Below are 18,008 nucleotides of genomic sequence, written 5' to 3' on the forward strand. Positions count from 1 at the left end.
GCTTTGCCATCCTCAGGGACTGTCCACCCTCACCCCAATGACTAGTGGTAGATTTTCCAGCCTGAGAAAGGTGCCTCCCAGTACCTACCCTGTTCAGCCCCTTTCGGGCTCTTGTGCCTCAGTGAACTCCCCTCCCATTCATCTGAACTGCGGAAATTCGGCAAAATTTCACCTCAGAGGATTCCTTTCATCTCATTTCCAGAATCATCTCCATGAATCTTCCCAGCGCCAGTGACAAGACAAGTTTCCTTAGTTACAGAGACCAGACCTGCTTGTATTACTCACCAGAGCCCTGTCCAACAAAATTTCCTTATTCTTGTACTCCAGTCCCAATTAAGGCCAATATACCATTTGTCTTCCTAATTGCTTGCAGTACCAATATGTTTCATGAACCAGCACAGCAAGATTCCTCTGGACAACCCATTTGTTCCATTCTTAAGTTCAACACAATATTATGTGTAACTCTCCTCCAAATTCACTGGAAGGATAAGTGAACCACAGTCAATTTCCTCTCCTGAGCTAACATCACCTTCACTAAGGCCCCAGTTGTGCTCATTCAGCTATATCAGGCAGGCCATGTCACTCGAATGCTTGTCACCAGTTTTCCCACAACAGACACTCTGTTCTGAGCTATGTCATGGAAGGCGGACAGAGATTTTGATTCAAAGACGTGCTCAAAGCTATGTACAGCAACTGCTCTGCACTAGACCGTCGGAACCTGCAGAGAGTGGTAAACACTACCCAGTCCGTCACAGGCTCCTCACTTCCATCTTCACAGTGTGCTGCCTCAGGGAGGGTAACAGTATCATCAACAATGGCTGCCGCCCTGGCCATTCCATTTTCCCCTTTCTAACTTCGAGGAGAAGATACAGGAGTTTGAAAGTCCAGACAACCAGACTCAAGAACAGCTTCTTCCCCACTTCTAACAGACTTCTGAACCAGTCAGCTCCTTCACATCCCCTTTCTGGTGATATTGCCATGTTCTCAAACCCTAAATTCTACCTATTACATTTTAGCCATTCTTTTGTACTACCTCATTTGCACTATTGCGCTTTGCAACCATTTTTTTGTTTTTGCACTCCTTGTTGTACTTATTGTTGTATTTATTATTACCATGTATTGGTATTGGTATTGGTTTATTATTATCACTTGTACCGACGTACAGTGAAAAACTTGTCTTGCATACCGATCGTACAGGTCAATTCTTTACACAGTGCAGTTACATTGAGTAAGTACGGAGTGCATTGATGTAGTACAGGTAAAAACAATAACAGTACAGAGTGAAGTGTCACAGCTACAGAGGCAGTGCAGTGCAATAAGGTGCAAGGTCACAACAAGGTAGATTGTGAGGTCAGAGTCCATTCAATAGTCTTATCACCGTGGGATAGAAGCTGTCCTTGATCCTGGTGGTATGTGCCCTCAGGCTCCTGTATCTTCTACCTGATGGAAGAAGGGAGAAGAGAGAATGACCTGGGTGGGTGGGGTCTTTGATTATGCTGGCTGCTTTGCCAAGGCAGCAAGAGGTAAAGGCAGTGTGTACGCTGTTTACTCTGTGAGCTTCACGCTCCTTGGTGTAAATGACAATAAACCGATCTGAATCAAAGCTTCCTTGAAGAAGTGCCAACATCAGTTGACCCCTGCCATTCTCTGGCATATTTCCGCTCCAGGTGGAGAGGGAGCATCCAGAATGCTATTGAGAACCTCAGGGCCATGCACTGGGAGCCCACAGAAGCATAAGCAGCAGAAGGGAACACGCAACCTCACAAACTACCCACCCAACCCTCTCATCTACCACCTCCCAACCCACCTGTGGAAGAGCCTACAGTTCCCACATTAGTCTCACTAGCTACCTCAGAACCCACAAACCCAAAGTTGAAGCAAGCCATCCTAGATCCCAAGGAACTGCCAAAGAGACATATAATTCAGAATATTCTTTGCAAGGTATCTACAGTCTCCTATGAAACTCATTAAATCCTGAAAATGAGTTGTCCCTTGAGCAACTCATTTTCAGGAGATTGCTATAGGTTACAACAGAACATTGCTAGAATGCAGAGCTGGGCTGAGAAGTGGCAGATAGAGTTCAACCTGGAAAAGTGTGAAGTGATACACTTTGGAAGATCAAATTTGAAGGCAGAATACAAGATTAATGGCAGGACTCTTAGCAGTGTGGAGGAACAGAGGAATCTTGTGAAGTCCACATCCAGAGATCCCTCAAGGTCGATAGGGTTGTTAAGAAGGCGTATGGTGTGTTGGCCTTCATTAGTCGGGGTACTGAGTTCAAGAGCCTCAAGATAATGCTACAGCTCTATAAAACTCTGGTTAGACTACACTTGGAGTATTGCGTTCAGTTCTGGTTGCCTCATTATAGGAAGGATGTGGAAGCTTTAGAGAGGGTGCAGAGGAGATTACCAGGATGTTGCCTGGATCGGAGGGCATTACTTATGAGGATAGGTTGAGTGAGCTAGGGCTTTCTCTTTGGAGAGAAGGAGGATGAGAGGTGACTTGGTACAAGATGATAAGAGGCATAGATCAAGTGGACAGTCAGAAACCTTTTCCCCAGGCAAAAATGGCTAACACAAGGGGGCATAATTTTAAGGTGATCAGAGGAAGATACAAAGGGAATGTCAGAGCTAAGTATTTTACACAGAGTGGTGGGTGCATGGAACGCACTGCCAGCAGTGGTTGTTGGGGCAGATACGTTGGGGACATTTAAGAGACTCTTAGATAGCCACATGAATGATAGGAAAATGGAGGACTATGTGGGAGGGAAGTGTTAGATAGATCTTAGAGCAGGATAAAATGTTGGCACAACATTGTGGGCCGAAGGGCCTGCACTGTGCTGTAATGTCCTATGTTCTATATTCAACCAGTAATCCTCCCAAATCATAAATGATCAAAAACTATTTCAAGAAAGTTTAGTCAAACTGTTGCTGTTGAATCTGATTAAAAAGTAACAATTTCTTTTTTTTAAATATACATAATAAAATGTTGTACTGATGCTTACCATTATTACCAGCTAGCTTAGAAGTACAACATGATATGTTGTTGTACATTAAACATGTTCATACCATTCCTTGTTTTAACTCTTTTTCATTGGACCCATACTTTAAAAAAATCACCACCATCTGGCAGAGTGAATGTCCCTTAGAAAGTTTTATTTTTAAATCCTTTCTTCCCGGTGAGAATGGATTCAGAGGCTGTCATAAGACTGAGGTTGCCATGACAGACCAGCTTTTCCATAAAGGTCAGATCACAACCTTTCAGCATTTTGGCAGATAAATGCCAAGTTACGTATTCCAAACATTGTTACCTCCAACTCAGATGCTCCAAGTTACTCCAAAAGCTGCATCACACACCAATCTTCTTTAAAAAACTGCCTACATAGAACCATAGAACCATAGAACAATACAGCACAATACAGGCCCTTCGGCCCACCAAGTTGTGCTGACCCTCAGACCATTCCTAAGACTATCTACCCCCTTCTTCCCACATATCCCTCTATCTTAAATTTCTCCATAGGCTTATCTAATAGTCTCTTGAACTTGACCGACGTATCAGCCTCCACCACCACCCCAGGCAGCGCATTCCATGCACCAGCCACTCTCTGAGTGAAAAACCTCCCTCTGACGTCTCCCTTGAACTTCCCACCCATTACCTTAAAGCCATGCATGCCCTCTTGTATTGAGCATTGGTGCCCTGGGAAAGAGACGCTGGCTGTCTACTCTATCTATTCCTCTTAATATTTGTACACCTCTATCATGTAGATTTTGTATTTTGTACACCTCATCCTCCTTCTCTCCAATGAGAACAGCTCTAGCTCCTTTAGTCTCTCCTCATAATCCATACTCTCTAATCCAGGCAGCATCCTAGTAAATCTCCTCTGCACCTTTCCCAACTCCTCCACATCCTTCCTATAATAAGGCGACCAGAACTGGACACAGTACTCTAAGTGTGGTCATGAACTAGAGGAAAGATACAGACTTAACTTTGAAACTCCCCCTCTAAACCTCACTTCCTTTCTAACCCTCTTTAAACATTCCTCTTGTGCTGGGTTTTATGCCTGCCAATCTTTAAGTACATCATCACTTATCTTTCCTTGGTAACCCTCCTGTGAAGTACCTTGAGATGCTTTATTGCAGAAGGCATAATATAAATGAAAGTTATTAACTTTCACCACAGTCATCTCTGTGGTATCAGTTTGACTTTCAAAGATTCAATGACACTGGGAATGGGAAAGGTGGAGACTTCAGGGTAATGCAGAAGGAATCTGAACTGCTTTTGCCACAACCACGGGTAATGCACATACTCTGGCAGAGGAGTCCTGGAAGATCAGCGGCTGAAGATACATGCCCACGCATAGATTCTGTCCATATTCCAGCCTCTGTCTAACTCACAGAACAGTTCATGCTTTGCCAATAAGACTTTGAATGGCTTCACAATTCCACACTTCTAGCTCCAGGAGACCCACTGTGCATGGAACAGACAGCTTTATCTGTGCCCCACTGCAGCATAAGTCTGACCAATGTACCAATTTATTCTCCTTGCTTAGACAGCTTGGGGCAGTGGTCTCCAAGAAAGCTGCTTAGAAAAGGAGAGAGTCAGTGTCAGGTTTATTATCACTGACATATGTCTTGAAACTTGTTGTTTTGCGGCAGCAGTACAGTACAAGACATAAAAATTACCATAAGTTACAAAAATAAATAAATAGTGCAAAAGAGGAATAACAAGGTAGAGTTCATGGGTTCATGGACCATTCAGAAATCTGATGGCGGAGGGGAAGAAGCTGTTCCTGAAATGTTGAGTGTGGGTCTTCAGGCTCCTGTACCTCCTCCCTGATGGTAGTAACGTGAAGAGGGCATGTCCAGGGGTGGTGAGGGTCCTTAGTGATGGATGCTGCCTTCTTGAGGAGAGTTCAAGTTCAAGTTTATTGTTGTCATAGGCATACATAAACAGGGTATAAATGCCATGAAAATTAGCCTTTTGCAGCAGCAGCACAGTAGATAAGATATGAGATAGATATTTATTTATTAGTCACATGTACATCGAAACACACAGTGAAATGCATCTTTTTGCATTACTGGGAATGCGCTGGGGGCAGCCCACAAGTGTCACCACTCTTCCAGTGCCAACATTAAAAGATGAAGACAAACTTAAGTTAATATAAAGCTAAATTAACACAGATTATACATAACTTACAAACGTGCAAGATGAACAACAAAGTAAACATAATGACAGCATTGCCAGATTGAGGGAGGAAAAATATAGTCCTAGGTAGTGTTAGGGTTTTTTCAGGTCAGTTCAAGAACCTGGAATCTGTTCAGATTCCAACATCTGCAGTGTTTTGTCTCTCCAGTCCAAGAACCTGATGGCATTGGGGAAGAAGCTGTTGTTGAACCTTGAGGTGTGGGTCTTCAGGCTCCCGTACCTCCTGCCTGATAGCAGCATCGAGAAGAGGGCATGGCCCAGGTGGTGGGAGTTTGCCATTTGAATGTTCCTATAATGAGAGGTAACTTTGCCAGTTAGTGCTGCTGCCTCGAATCACTTGGGACCTACGTTCAATCCTGACCTCGGTGCTTGTCCATGTGGAGCTTGCACGCTCTTCTCGTGACCAGGTAGGTTTCCACCAGGGGCTTGGGTTCCCTCCACATTCGAAAGGTGGGTTTGTAGGTTAATCAGCTGCTGTAAATTACCCCTGCGTAGGTCAGTGACAAAGCAAATCACTTGATGGGCATGTGAGCAGGAATAGGTTGCAGAGCTACAGGGAAGAACAGGACAGAGAAGGGTGGAACACCAGCAGATCAGGCAGAGGCTGTGAAGAAAGAAAACAGTTCACATTTCAAGTCAAGGCCCTTCATCAGGGACTGGTTAGTTTTATGTAGCAGCAAAGGTGGGGAGGGAGATGGATGGAACAAAGGGAAGGTCTCTGAAGGGGTGAAATAATGGGACAGTTCAGGGGAAGTTGAGCTCCCTTCTCTGTGTCTAGAACCCCATGTGGGATGAAGTGGAGCTAAACAAAGAGTTGACGGGATTGGTCAGCTGGGAGCTGGCATAGATCCAATGGATTGGATGGCTTTCCTTTGCTGTAAAATTAATAAATGTCTCATCTCCACCCACCCCAACATTAAAAGCTACAGCTCCTTCAGAGGATGCCCCATAGTTTTACCCTTAGCAACACATTACACAGGCAAAGAAGGTTAATCTGATCTTAACCGCACTTAAATTAGTCTCGCCCTATCAGATATATTCCATTTGTTTTACCCATTCCTCCCTAACCTTTTCTGCTACCTAAATCTAACCAGTTTTCTTTCTTCTGGTGAAAGGTCCTGGACATGAATCGTTAATCATTTCTCTCTCCACAGATGCTGCCTGACCTGCTGAAGTGTTCCGGCATTTTCTGATTTTGTTTCAAAGGTCCATTCAGACCTCCTCATACACATTGGGTCCATTGAGGTATACCGTCAGAACAAGTGAGAGGGTGCTGGTAATATATCCCTGGAATTATGGTCTGTGTTAAATAAAACTGGTTGGGAAATAACACCATAAAATGTTGAAAAAAATATGACATTCTCAGCAGCTGAGAAGCAGAAAACAGATTAATGTTTCAAGGGCAGTCATAATTTAGATAATCTATGTCATAAAAAGAAAGGGTTTTGTGTATGTACCAAATGTTTACACTGCTTCAAGGTGCTTTATAGTCAAAGTGCTTTCTGAGATGTGTTGTAGATGTAAAATAGGAAGTGTGGTTGCCAATATAGGCACAGAAAAGTCCCACAAACTACAATGTGATGGTAAAATCATTTCTTCTTTCCCAGTGCCAGAGGGATCAGGTGTGTCGAAGGAGAAATGGGAGCTCCATTGTCAGCTTCTGTATGTGGGAGGTGACCCGTGTCTGTGGAGGATTTCATCAAAATCACAAAAGCGAAGTGTATGAGTCTTTCCTCATCACTACCCAGAGCTGTGTCAGGAAATGAGTCACATGGTGGGTGCAGATATGCAAACAAGCCTCCTGCCTAGCTCTCCTGAACGTGCTGCATTGGAACCCAAGTAACAGGAGAAATAGTTCACAAGTTCCGGTCTAACTCGTTGCAATATTTAGTGCAGAAATATTCTCGAGAGTACCCAAGTAGGTGAGGGAGAGGAGGGGGGCAGCAAGAGTGTGACCTTGGAAATTCTGGAGATTATAACATGGGAAGGAAAGTTATGAATGGAGTTGGTGTTGGACATTTGGAAAGGTAACAGTGGATCCAAGCAAAGGCAAGCCCACTGGGCTCGACAGCAGAGAGCCACACTTACAACCATCTTCAAGAAAGGAAACAAATCCAATTGCAGGAACTGTGGAGGGGGTCTCCCACCTGTCTGCCCCCAGGGACAATCATTGGCAGGACTTTGTTTTCCGTGTTTATGATGACTTCCCAAACTGCCCACCCACCCACCCCAGCAGTCACCTCCTCCCCAGCTGTGGCAGAGTCAAAATGTTGTGGGGAGAATAAAATGGGATTAGTGTAAATGGTGACATAGATCCTGATGCAGGGCTTCAACCCAAAACATCGAATATTCCTTTGCCCCCCCCCCCCCCACAGATGTTGCTCGACCTGCTGAGTTCCTCCAGTAGATGTTTGTTGCTTAGTGTAAATTATGGTTGATGGTCAACACAAGGGGCGAGGGGTGACCTAATAGAGGTATGTAAAATCGTAGACAGGGCGAAAGCACGGAGTCTTTTTCCCAGGGAGGGGGTGCTAAAAACAAGAGGGCATAGGTTTAAGATCAGAGGTGAGAGATTTACAAGAGAGATCAGGGGCAGCTTCTTCACACAAAGAGTTTGCAGTTCCCTCTGTGCCTTCTAGACTTCCACACACATCAAGTTTATCTGTGCCACAGTTGAATAGAAGGGTGCAACATTGCTGCCCCAAATTACTACAACAGGGGCCTCAGCAAGTATGACCAAGCTGAAGACTGTTCATTTGGTATATCGAGCAAGTGGATATATTCTTAAAAGATAAAACACCTCGTGGAGATTGAAGAAGAAGGTGATTTCATGGGAGAACAAATTGAGTGTGATGTACAAGCCTAACAGAGCAATACTCCTAATAGAGATTGAGTCAAAATCAGACAGCACACTGATAAATCTTCCCACACCATCCACAGCAAAAAATGTCTTTGGACAAGTTCATAGATAGGAAAGGTTTAGAGGGATATGGGCCAAATGCAGGCAAATCGGATTAGCTTTGGTTGGTAGGGACACGCTGGGCCTGTTTCTATGCTGTACAACTTTATGACCTCTCTGACTCTATGATGTTATGCAGAAACTGAATGGGTACTTTAATCCAAAGCAATTAGAAATGGCTGATGCTATGGAGTTGGGAGAAGGAACCAGATTCAGAATGAGACAATTAGTGAGTTAAATTTGACCCTCATGACTCCAGAAACCAGGTTCAATCCTGACCTCTGGTCCTGTGCATGGAGTTTGCACGTTCTCCCTGTGACCGCATGAGTTTCCTCTGGGTGCTCCAGTTTCCTCCCACATCCCAGGGACATGCAGGATGATAGATTAATTGGCCGCTGTAAATTTGCACCTGGTGTGAAGATGAGCAGTGGAATCTGAAGTAATTAAATGGGAATGTAGGAAGAATAAAAAGGGGGTAGAAAATGAGCTGCTGGAGAAACTCAGCAGATCAGGCAGCGTCTGTGGAGGGAAATGGACAGTTGATGTTTAAGGTCAAGACTGTTCATTCCCCTCTATAGATGCTGCCTGACCCACTGAATTCCTCCAGTAGTTTGTTTTGTTCTCCAGTAGTAGTTAGTTTGAGGGCAGGCACAGTAGTGCAGCGGTTAGCGTAACGCTTTACAGCGCCAGCGACCCAGGTTCAATTCCGACCACTGTCTGTAAGGAGTTTGTACGTTCTCCCCATGTCTGCATGGGTTTCCTCCGGGTGCTCCGGTTTCCTCTCACATTCCAAAGACGTACAGGTTAGGAAGTTGTGGGCCTGCTATGTTGGCGCCGGAAGCGTGGCGACTCTTGCGGGCTGTCCCCAGAACACTCTACGCAAAAGATGCATTTCACTGTGTGTTTCAATGTACATGTGACTAATAAATATATCTTATCTTTTTCTGCTCCAGATCCCAGCTTCTGCAGTCTCTTGTGTCTCCAGAATAAAATGGGATTAGTTTAGCATTAGTGTAAATAGATGCTTGGCCAGCATGGACTTGGTGGGCCAAAGGGCCTGTTTTCCTGCTGTTATGACTCTCTGTGACTTTAACTTATCCTTGCATTGCAATTTTAGTGCATCTTTGAATAAGTTTGTGTGTGGGTAGGGCAGATAAGCAAATTCAGCCAAAGCTGTTAGACACGCAAAACCTGACGTTTAAAACATCCATGTAAAATTGCTGTGCCCAGGACGAGCCCAAGGATGCCAGAGAATTTCATCCATCTCAAACGACTGCTGGAGCCACAGTCCACAGTCAGGGAGCTGTTGCATACTTCAAGGATATGAAACCAAGTCTAAAGTGTCACAATGAAACAGATTCCATCTGCTGCTATTGTTGTTATGGCCATTCTCCGCACTGTCTTGTCAGCTGCCAAAACAATGGTCAAGTTTTGACAGCCAGCTGATCCAAGGCCAGGACAAGTGACAAAAGCAATTCAGTTATCAGAGAGGAGGACCTCATGGTTTGGAAATTCATTCAGACAGTGGGGAATTGGGATTGTACATAACTCCGCCACAAGCAGTAAATGGCAGCAAGCAGACAGACTTTTGAGTAAAGGTGTTGATTAACATGCAAATTAATACTGCTGCAGATGCTTCAATGTTAAGTTGACACTTATTGTAGCAAGCTCAGCCAGATACTGTTGACAGAAAACAGCCTCCCACTGAAAACCTGCTTGGCTGAGGTTTATAGGCATGAGGACAAATGGACTCCACAGTACAACACACTGGAAAATGACCACAGCAAACTATGAAATATTGGTATTGGTTATTATTGTCACTTGTACCGAGGTACAGTGAAAAACTTGTCTTGCATACCGATCGTACAAATCAATTCATTACACAGTGCAGATACATTGAGTTAGTACAGAGTGCATTGAGGTAGTACAGGTAAAAACAATAACAGAGTACAGAGTAAAGTGTCACAGCTACCTTAATGGTAAAGGACTGACTGGGATGATTCAAGCTGGATTGTAGGAATGTTTTCCGCATTAATGCTTCAAAGTTGCATATTAACACACAGTTGAAAAGATATGATGCTGATACTTTCAAAGAAATCTGCAGCAGTATACATTGCACACATTTGCAGGAGAGATCAGATGCAAAAGCCAGTCTATTTCAAGCACAGGTTAGCCCCGTCACTCTGAAGGGTCTAGCTGGGTAGGAACTAGAAGAAGTAAATAGTGTTCTTCTTAAAATGGTCCAGAGTGATTGTGCCAGGATAATAGTAACCGTGTCTAAGGCAGAAAAACAACGTGCAGTTTGTGGAGATTACGAAGTGACATTAAACCAAGCGGAAGATGATGAATTGAAATCATCTATCCACTTCGTACTTGTATATGGAGTTAGCCGAAAACAAAGGTAGTCACAAAACTGGGTATCTCCCATACCTACACATAACTGAATGTCAACAAAAGTGCGACAGAGCATCTGTAATAGCGTTTCTGCTTGGAACTCCTGCGCTGGAGATTGTCCATCTTGGTAGCCTCGATGGACAGGGTCGATCATCTGCAGGCACAAAGGGGTCTGCTCATTCGAAAGGAGTCAGGTCTTTGCCCAAAGTTTCCCAGGCCAGAGGGAGAGGAGTATTGCTGGTGTAAGCATGATCTGTTAATTGCCACGAGCAGAGAGAAAGAAATCCATCTGATTTAGGAGGGTGTGTCCAGGAGTTTGAGTATAATGCAAATCCAAAGTGAAACAAATGTGTGTGTTTTTAATGAGCAGTGGTCCTTTCATTTGAAGGTTCGTGCCAATGGCCTGCAACCAGTGAAGGAAGAAGTAGACAGTAGAAATAGTAGACGCCATAACCAATGAATCAGAGCCAGTAAATACAGCAGAACTACGATTGTTCCTAAGAATAGAGTCATAGAGTAATACAGCACAGAAAACAGGCCCTTCGGCCCAACTGGTCCATGCCAACCACAGCATCCTCCCTGCTAGTCCCAGTTGCCCCACATTCAGCCATAACCCTCCAAGCCCCTCCCCTCCATGTACCTATCCAAATGCCTCTTAAATGTTGCAGTTGTAGCCACCTCGACCACTTCCTCTGGCAGCTCAGTCCAGGTACTCACTACTGTCTGTGTAAAGAAGTTACCTCTCAGGTCTCTTTTAAATCTCGCCCCACTTGTTCTTGTATCTGTGCTGTCCCCAACCCTGTGGAAAAGACTATGACCGTCCACCATATCCACACCCCTCATGATTTTATAAACTTCTATGAGGTCACCTCTCATTCTCCTACGCTTCAAGGAATAAGATCCAGCGTAACCAACTTCTTCCTATAACTCAGGCATTCTAGTCCAGCAGCATCCTTGTAAATCTCTTCTGCACCCTCTCCAGTTTGATAATGTCTTTCCTATAACAGGGTGACCAAAACTGTACACAATACTCCAAGTGCAGCCTCACCTACAACTGATTTAACTGCAACATAATGTCACTATTCCTGAACTCAGTGCCCCGACTGATGAAGGCCAGCATCCAAACGCCTTCTTCACCACCCCTGTCTACATGCGTGGCCGCTTTCAGCGAACTGTGCTCTTGTACTCCTGGGTCCCTCTGTTCCACAACACTTGTCCATGCCCTGCCATTCACTGTATAGGTCCTACCCTGGTTTGAATGTCCAAAATGCAATATCTCACATTTATCTAAGTTGAAAACCATTTGTCATTCCTCAGCCCATCTCCCTAACTCATCAAGATCTCTTTGCAATTCATTGTAACCTGCTTCACTATCAACAAGATCCCCTAATTTAGTGTCATCTGTAAACTTGCTTTATCGTGCCATGTCCATTCATACCTAAATCATTTAAACATAGAACATAGAACAGTATAGCACAGTACGGGCCCTTCTGCCTACGATGTTGTGGCAATCTATATAAACCTTATCCCCATTCAGTCTATCCCCCCCTCTACTTCACCTCCCATAACCCTCTATTTTTGTTTCGTCCATGTGCCTATATTAGATAGGTCTCTTAAATGACCCTATCATATCGGCCCCTACCACCACCCCCAGCAGAGCATTCCACGCACCCATCACACTCTGTGTAAAAAACCTACCTCTGACGTCTCCCCTGAACTTTCCTCCACGCACCTTAAATGGGTAACCTCTAGTAATGGCCATTATCAACCTGGGGAAAAGATGCTGGCTGTGCACTCTGTCTATGCCCCTCATAATTTTATATACCTCTATCAAGTCTCCTCTCATTCTCCGTCGCTCCAAAGAGAAAAGCCCTAGCTCGCTCAAGCTCTCCTCATAAGACATGCTCTCCAACACAGGTAGCATCCTTGTAAATCTCTTCTGCACCATCTCCAAAGTTTTCACATCCTTTCTATAATGTGGTGACCAGAACTGAACACAATGCTCCGTGTGGTCTAACCAGAGTCTGAAATAGCTGCAACATTACCTCTCAGCTCTTGAACTCAATCCACCAGCTAATGAAGGCCAGCACACCATTGCCCACTTAACCACCCTATCCACTTGTGTGGCAACTTTGAGGGATCTATGTACTTGGACCCAAGATCTCTCTGTTCCTCCACACTGCTAAGAATCCTGCCATTAACCATGTACTCTGCCTTCAAATTCGTTCTTCCAAAGGGTATCACTTCACACTTCTCCAGCTTGAGCTCCATCTGCCACTTCACCACCCAGCTCTGCATCCTGTCTAAATCCCATTGCAATCTACGACAACCTTCTTCACTATCTACTACACCACCAACCTTTGTGTCATCTTCAAACTTACCAACCCATCCTTCCACACCCCCATCCAAGTCATTTATAAAAATCACAAAGATCAGGGATCCCAGAATAGATCCCTGCGGAACACCACTGGTCACCGACTTCTAGGTCGAATACTCCCCTTTTACAACCACCCTCTGCCTTCTGTGGGCAAGCCATTTTCGAATCCACACAGCCAATTTTCCATGGATCCATAAATAATGAATAACAGATGTCCCAACACTAGTCACAGGCCTCCAGTCGGAGAATCGACCTTCAACCATCACCCTCTGCTTCCTATCATTGAGCTAGTTCTGAATCCACCTTGCTAGTTCCCCCTGAATCCCATGTGACCTCACCTTCCAAATCAGCCTGCCATGTGGGACCTTGTCAAAGACTTTACTAAAGTCCATATAGACAACATCCACTGCCCTACCTTCATCTATCCCCTTAGTTACCGCTTGGAAAAACTCCATAAAGTTCGTCAGACATGACCTCCTACACACAAAACCATGCTGACTATTAATAGTGCACTGCTATTCATCATTCCTTCCAGAACATTGCATTGCTTGTTCAAAAGGGGTGAGAAATAGATGTGGAACAAGGAGCATCAAAATGTACATGAGAAATACCAAGAAGCATATGAAGCTATCCAAGCAGAACACCATTTCAGATGTTCTGCCACAACTATACATGAAAACTCTGATGTTGGAAGTGAAATTCATAATTTTTGCTAATGTGATTTACGAGGATATCCCAGTTGACCACATCAGAAATCATAAGAAGTGTTGAAAAGCATCCATGAACAGACATTGAAAGGAAGGGCAGAATGTGATCAGTGTCCCGGTGCGGAATTAGAATCTTTCTGCGATAATCGCAATGAGTTGCTGTGTGATGGGTGGAAGGAAATGGTGCACTAATGTTTTATTACCTACAGAAAACAGTAGGAATAAACCAACCATTTTCAGGTTGAGAGACTGTGACTGGTGGTTTGCCTCAGGGATCAGTTTTGGAGCCCCAGCTGTTCACAATCTATATCAATGCATTGGATGAAGGGACCAAGTGTAGTTTATCAATGTTTGCTGATAATAGAAAGGTGGGTGAGAGTGTGGGTCATGAGAAGGATGCAGCAAGACTTCAGCAGGGTATAGAGAGGCTAAGTGAATGGGGGACTACTTGCCTGCTGGAATACATTGGTGAAAAATGTGAATTCACCTACTTTGGCAGAAATAGAAAAACAGTGTGTTATTTTAATTGGTATGGGATTAAAAGTTGTTTAAGGACCTGGATGCCTTTGTACATGATTTGCGGTAAGTTAACGTGCAGGTAAAAACAAGCAGTTAGGAAGACAAATATATAATGACAGTATTGTCTTTATTGCAAGGAATTGAGTACAAGAGTAAAGCTGTATTACTACCATTATATAGTGTCCCAGTGAGACCGCACCTGGAATATTGTGTGCAGACTTGGTCTCCTTGCCTAAGGAAGGATATATTTGCAATAGAGGAAGAGCAACAGAGTTTTACCAGACTAATTCCTGGGATGGGAGTGATTAATCAGGCTAGGCCTGGTGCTCTGAAGTTTAGAAGAAAGAGGTTGATCCCACTGAGGCATGAAAAAATGAACAAGGCCTGACACTGTAGATGGAGGGATAATGTTTTCCCCAGCTGGGATGTCGCAGACTCAGAGTAAAGATATTCATGACTAAGATGAGAAGAAATTCTTTACCCAAAGGACAGTGACTCTTTGGACATCTTCCCTAAGAAGGTTGTGAAGGATCAGTTGCTTGATATATTCAAGACAGAAATCAATAGCTCTTGGATATTAAGGGAATCAAGCAATCTATGCTTAATGCAGGCTAGGATAAATGATTAGTGCAGGCTTGTGCAGCACTGAAATTATTGAATGGGGGAGCAGGTGCAAGGGTGGTTTCTCTTTCTTATGCTCTTGTCTATGACCTTGAGGCAAAAGAGTTTGGGCCAAACTTCACACTGAATGCACAGGAATAGGCAATATGAAAGTAATTGCAAGAAGCTTTGTTTATTCTCCTGGTTGGAAATGACCTTGAATCATTGGCACATAAAGTCCATAAGACATAGGAGCAGAATTAGGCCATTCGGCCCATCAAGTTTGCTCCGCCATTCAATCATGGCTGATATATTGTTCCCTCTCAACCCCATTCTTCTGCCTTCTCCCATAACCTTTGACACTCTTACTAATCAAGAACTATCAACCTACACTTTAAATATATCCAATGACTTGGCCTCCACAGCCATCTGTGACAATGAATTCCACAGATTCACCACCCTCTGGCTGAAGAAATTCCTCCTCATCTCTGTTCTAAAGGGATGTCCTTCTATTCTGAGGCTGTGCCCTCTGGTCCTAGACTCTCCCACTACTGGAAGCATCCTCTCCACGTCCACTCTATCCAGGCCTTTCAATATTCCGTAGGTTTCAATGAGATCCCCCTTGTCCTTCTAAAATCCAGTGAGCACAGGCCCAGAGCAATCAAATGCTCCTCATCCGTTGACCCTTTCATTCCTGGAATCCTTCTTGTAAACTTCCTTGGACCCGTTCCAATGCCAGCACATCCTTCCTTAGATATGGGGCCCAAAACTGCTCACAATACTCCAAATGTGGTCTGATCATTGCCTTGTAAACCTCAGCATTACATGCTTGCTTTTATATTCTAGTCGTCTTGAAATGAATGCTAACATTGCATTTGCCTTCCTCACTACTGACTCAACCTGCAAGTTAACCTTTAGGAAATCCTGCACTGAGACTCCCAAGTCCCTTTGCACCTCTGATTTCTGAATTCACTTCCCGTTTAGAAAATAGTCTACACCTTTATTTCTTCTACCAAAATACATGACCATACACTTCCCTACGCTGTATTCCATCTGCCACTTCTTTGCCCATTCTCCCAACCTGTCCAAGTCCTTCTGCAGACTCCCTGCTTCCTCAACACTACCTGCCCCTCCACCTATCTTTGTATCATCCGCAAACTTGGCCTCAAAGCCATCAATTCCATCATCCAGATCATTAACATATAACGTGAAAAGTTGCGGACCCCACACAGGCCCCTGCAGAATACCACTAGTCACTGGCAGCCAACCAGAAAAGGCCCCCTTTATTCCCACTCTTTGCCTTCTGCCAGTCAGCCAACCTTCTATCCATGCTAGTACCTTTCCTGTAATACCTTGGGGTCCTATCTTGTTTAGCAGTTTCATGTATGGCACGTTGTCAAAGGCCTACTGAAAATCCAAGTAAACAACATCCACTGACTCTCCTTTGTCTATCCTGCCTGTTACTTCCTCAAAGAATTCCAACAGATTTGTCAGGCACGATCTCCCCTTAAGGAAACCATGCTGACTTTGGTCTATTTTATCATGTGCTTCCAAGTACCCCAAAACCTCATCCTTAATAATGGACTCTAACATCTTACCAACCACTGAAGCCAGGCTAACCGGCCCATAATTTCTAATCTTTTGCCTCCCTACCTTCTTAAAGAGTGGAGTGACAGTTGCGATTTTCCAGTCCTCTGGAACCATTCCTGGCTCTCGTGATTCTTGAAAGATCACTACTAATGCCTCCACAATCTCTTCATCTACCTCTTTCAGAACCCTGGGGTGTAGTCCATCCGATCCAGGTGACTTATCTACCTTCAGACCTTTCAGCTTCCCAAGCACCTTCTCCTTAGTAATAACGACTACACTCACTTCTGCCCCCGACTCTCTTGAATTTCTGGCATGTTGGTGGTGTCTTCCACAGTGAAGACTGACGCAAAATACTTATTCACTTTGTCCGCCATTTCTTTGTTCCTCATTACTACCTCTCCAGCATCATTTTCCAGTGGTCCGATGTCCACTCTTGCCTCTCTTTTACTCGTTATATATCTGAAAAAACTTTTGGTATCCTCTTTTATATTATTGGCTAGCTTACCTTCACATTTCATCTTTTTTCCCCTTATTGATTTTTTAGTTGCCTTTTGTTGGTTTTTAAAAGCTTCCCAATCCTCTAGCTTCCCACTATTTTTTGCAATATGATATGCCCTTCCTTTTGCTTTCATGCTGTGTTTGATTTCCCTTGTCAGCCACGGTTGCCTCATCCTCCCTTTAGAATGCTTCTTCTTCTTTGGGAAGAACTGATCCTGCGTCTTCCAAATCACTCCCAGAAACTCCTGCCATTGCTGCTCTACCATCATCCTTGCTCGGTTCCCCTTCCAATCAACTTTGGCCAGCTCTTCTCTCATGCCTCTAAATGCAATGTTTAACAAAGTTATGGAAGCGAGCCACCAAAAACTCCTCTGTGGTTATAATCATGGCTTACTGGACCTTTTTAGAGAGAACTAGTGTCAAAAAGGAAATAACCATTTCCTAATATTGGAACATAGAACATAGAACACTACAGCACAGTACAGGCCCTTCAGCCCACAATATTGTCCCACATAGCTCCCCATTTCTCTATCATTCATGTGTCTATCTAACAGTCTCTTAAATGTCCCCTCATGTTAGCCATTGTCGCCCTGGGAAAAAGTCTCTGACTGTCCACTCGATCTGTGCCTCTTCTCATCTTGTGAACCTCTATCAAGTCACTTCTCATCCTCCTTCTCTCCAAAGAGAAAATCCCAAGCTCGGTCAACCTATGCTCATAAGATTGGTCGATCGTAACTCAGAATGAATTGAAGTGAAGCACATGGGTCCATGTACCACAACTGAACAAACTATGAGTGTTTTGAGGTCTACACATGCGTTTCATAGTGTACCTGAAGAGCTTGTTTCTGAACCCACCCCCAATTGATCTACTCTGTTCGCTAACTTTATGCAACAGATTGTGTCAAGCATGTTCTTATTCTTTCACATCTTCTGGCTTCAAATGGAGCAGTGGGAAGGTCAGCCACTATAGTTCAGGAAACTCTCAAAAAGCTGTGATTGCAGGAAATTCAAAATCTTAGCCAACTTCTTGGTGTGGTGTGGTGCAGAACTTCTACCGAGGGGCCCAACCAGCAGAACTCCTAACGGTGTCAAGATTGGCCTTGGTCAATCAAGTATGGCTCCTAGAGTTGAACAGAAGCAGATGAGTCAAAATACCAAA

This window comes from Pristis pectinata, chromosome 3 (assembly GCF_009764475.1).
Source record: "Pristis pectinata isolate sPriPec2 chromosome 3, sPriPec2.1.pri, whole genome shotgun sequence".
Lineage (NCBI taxonomy): Eukaryota > Metazoa > Chordata > Chondrichthyes > Rhinopristiformes > Pristidae > Pristis > Pristis pectinata.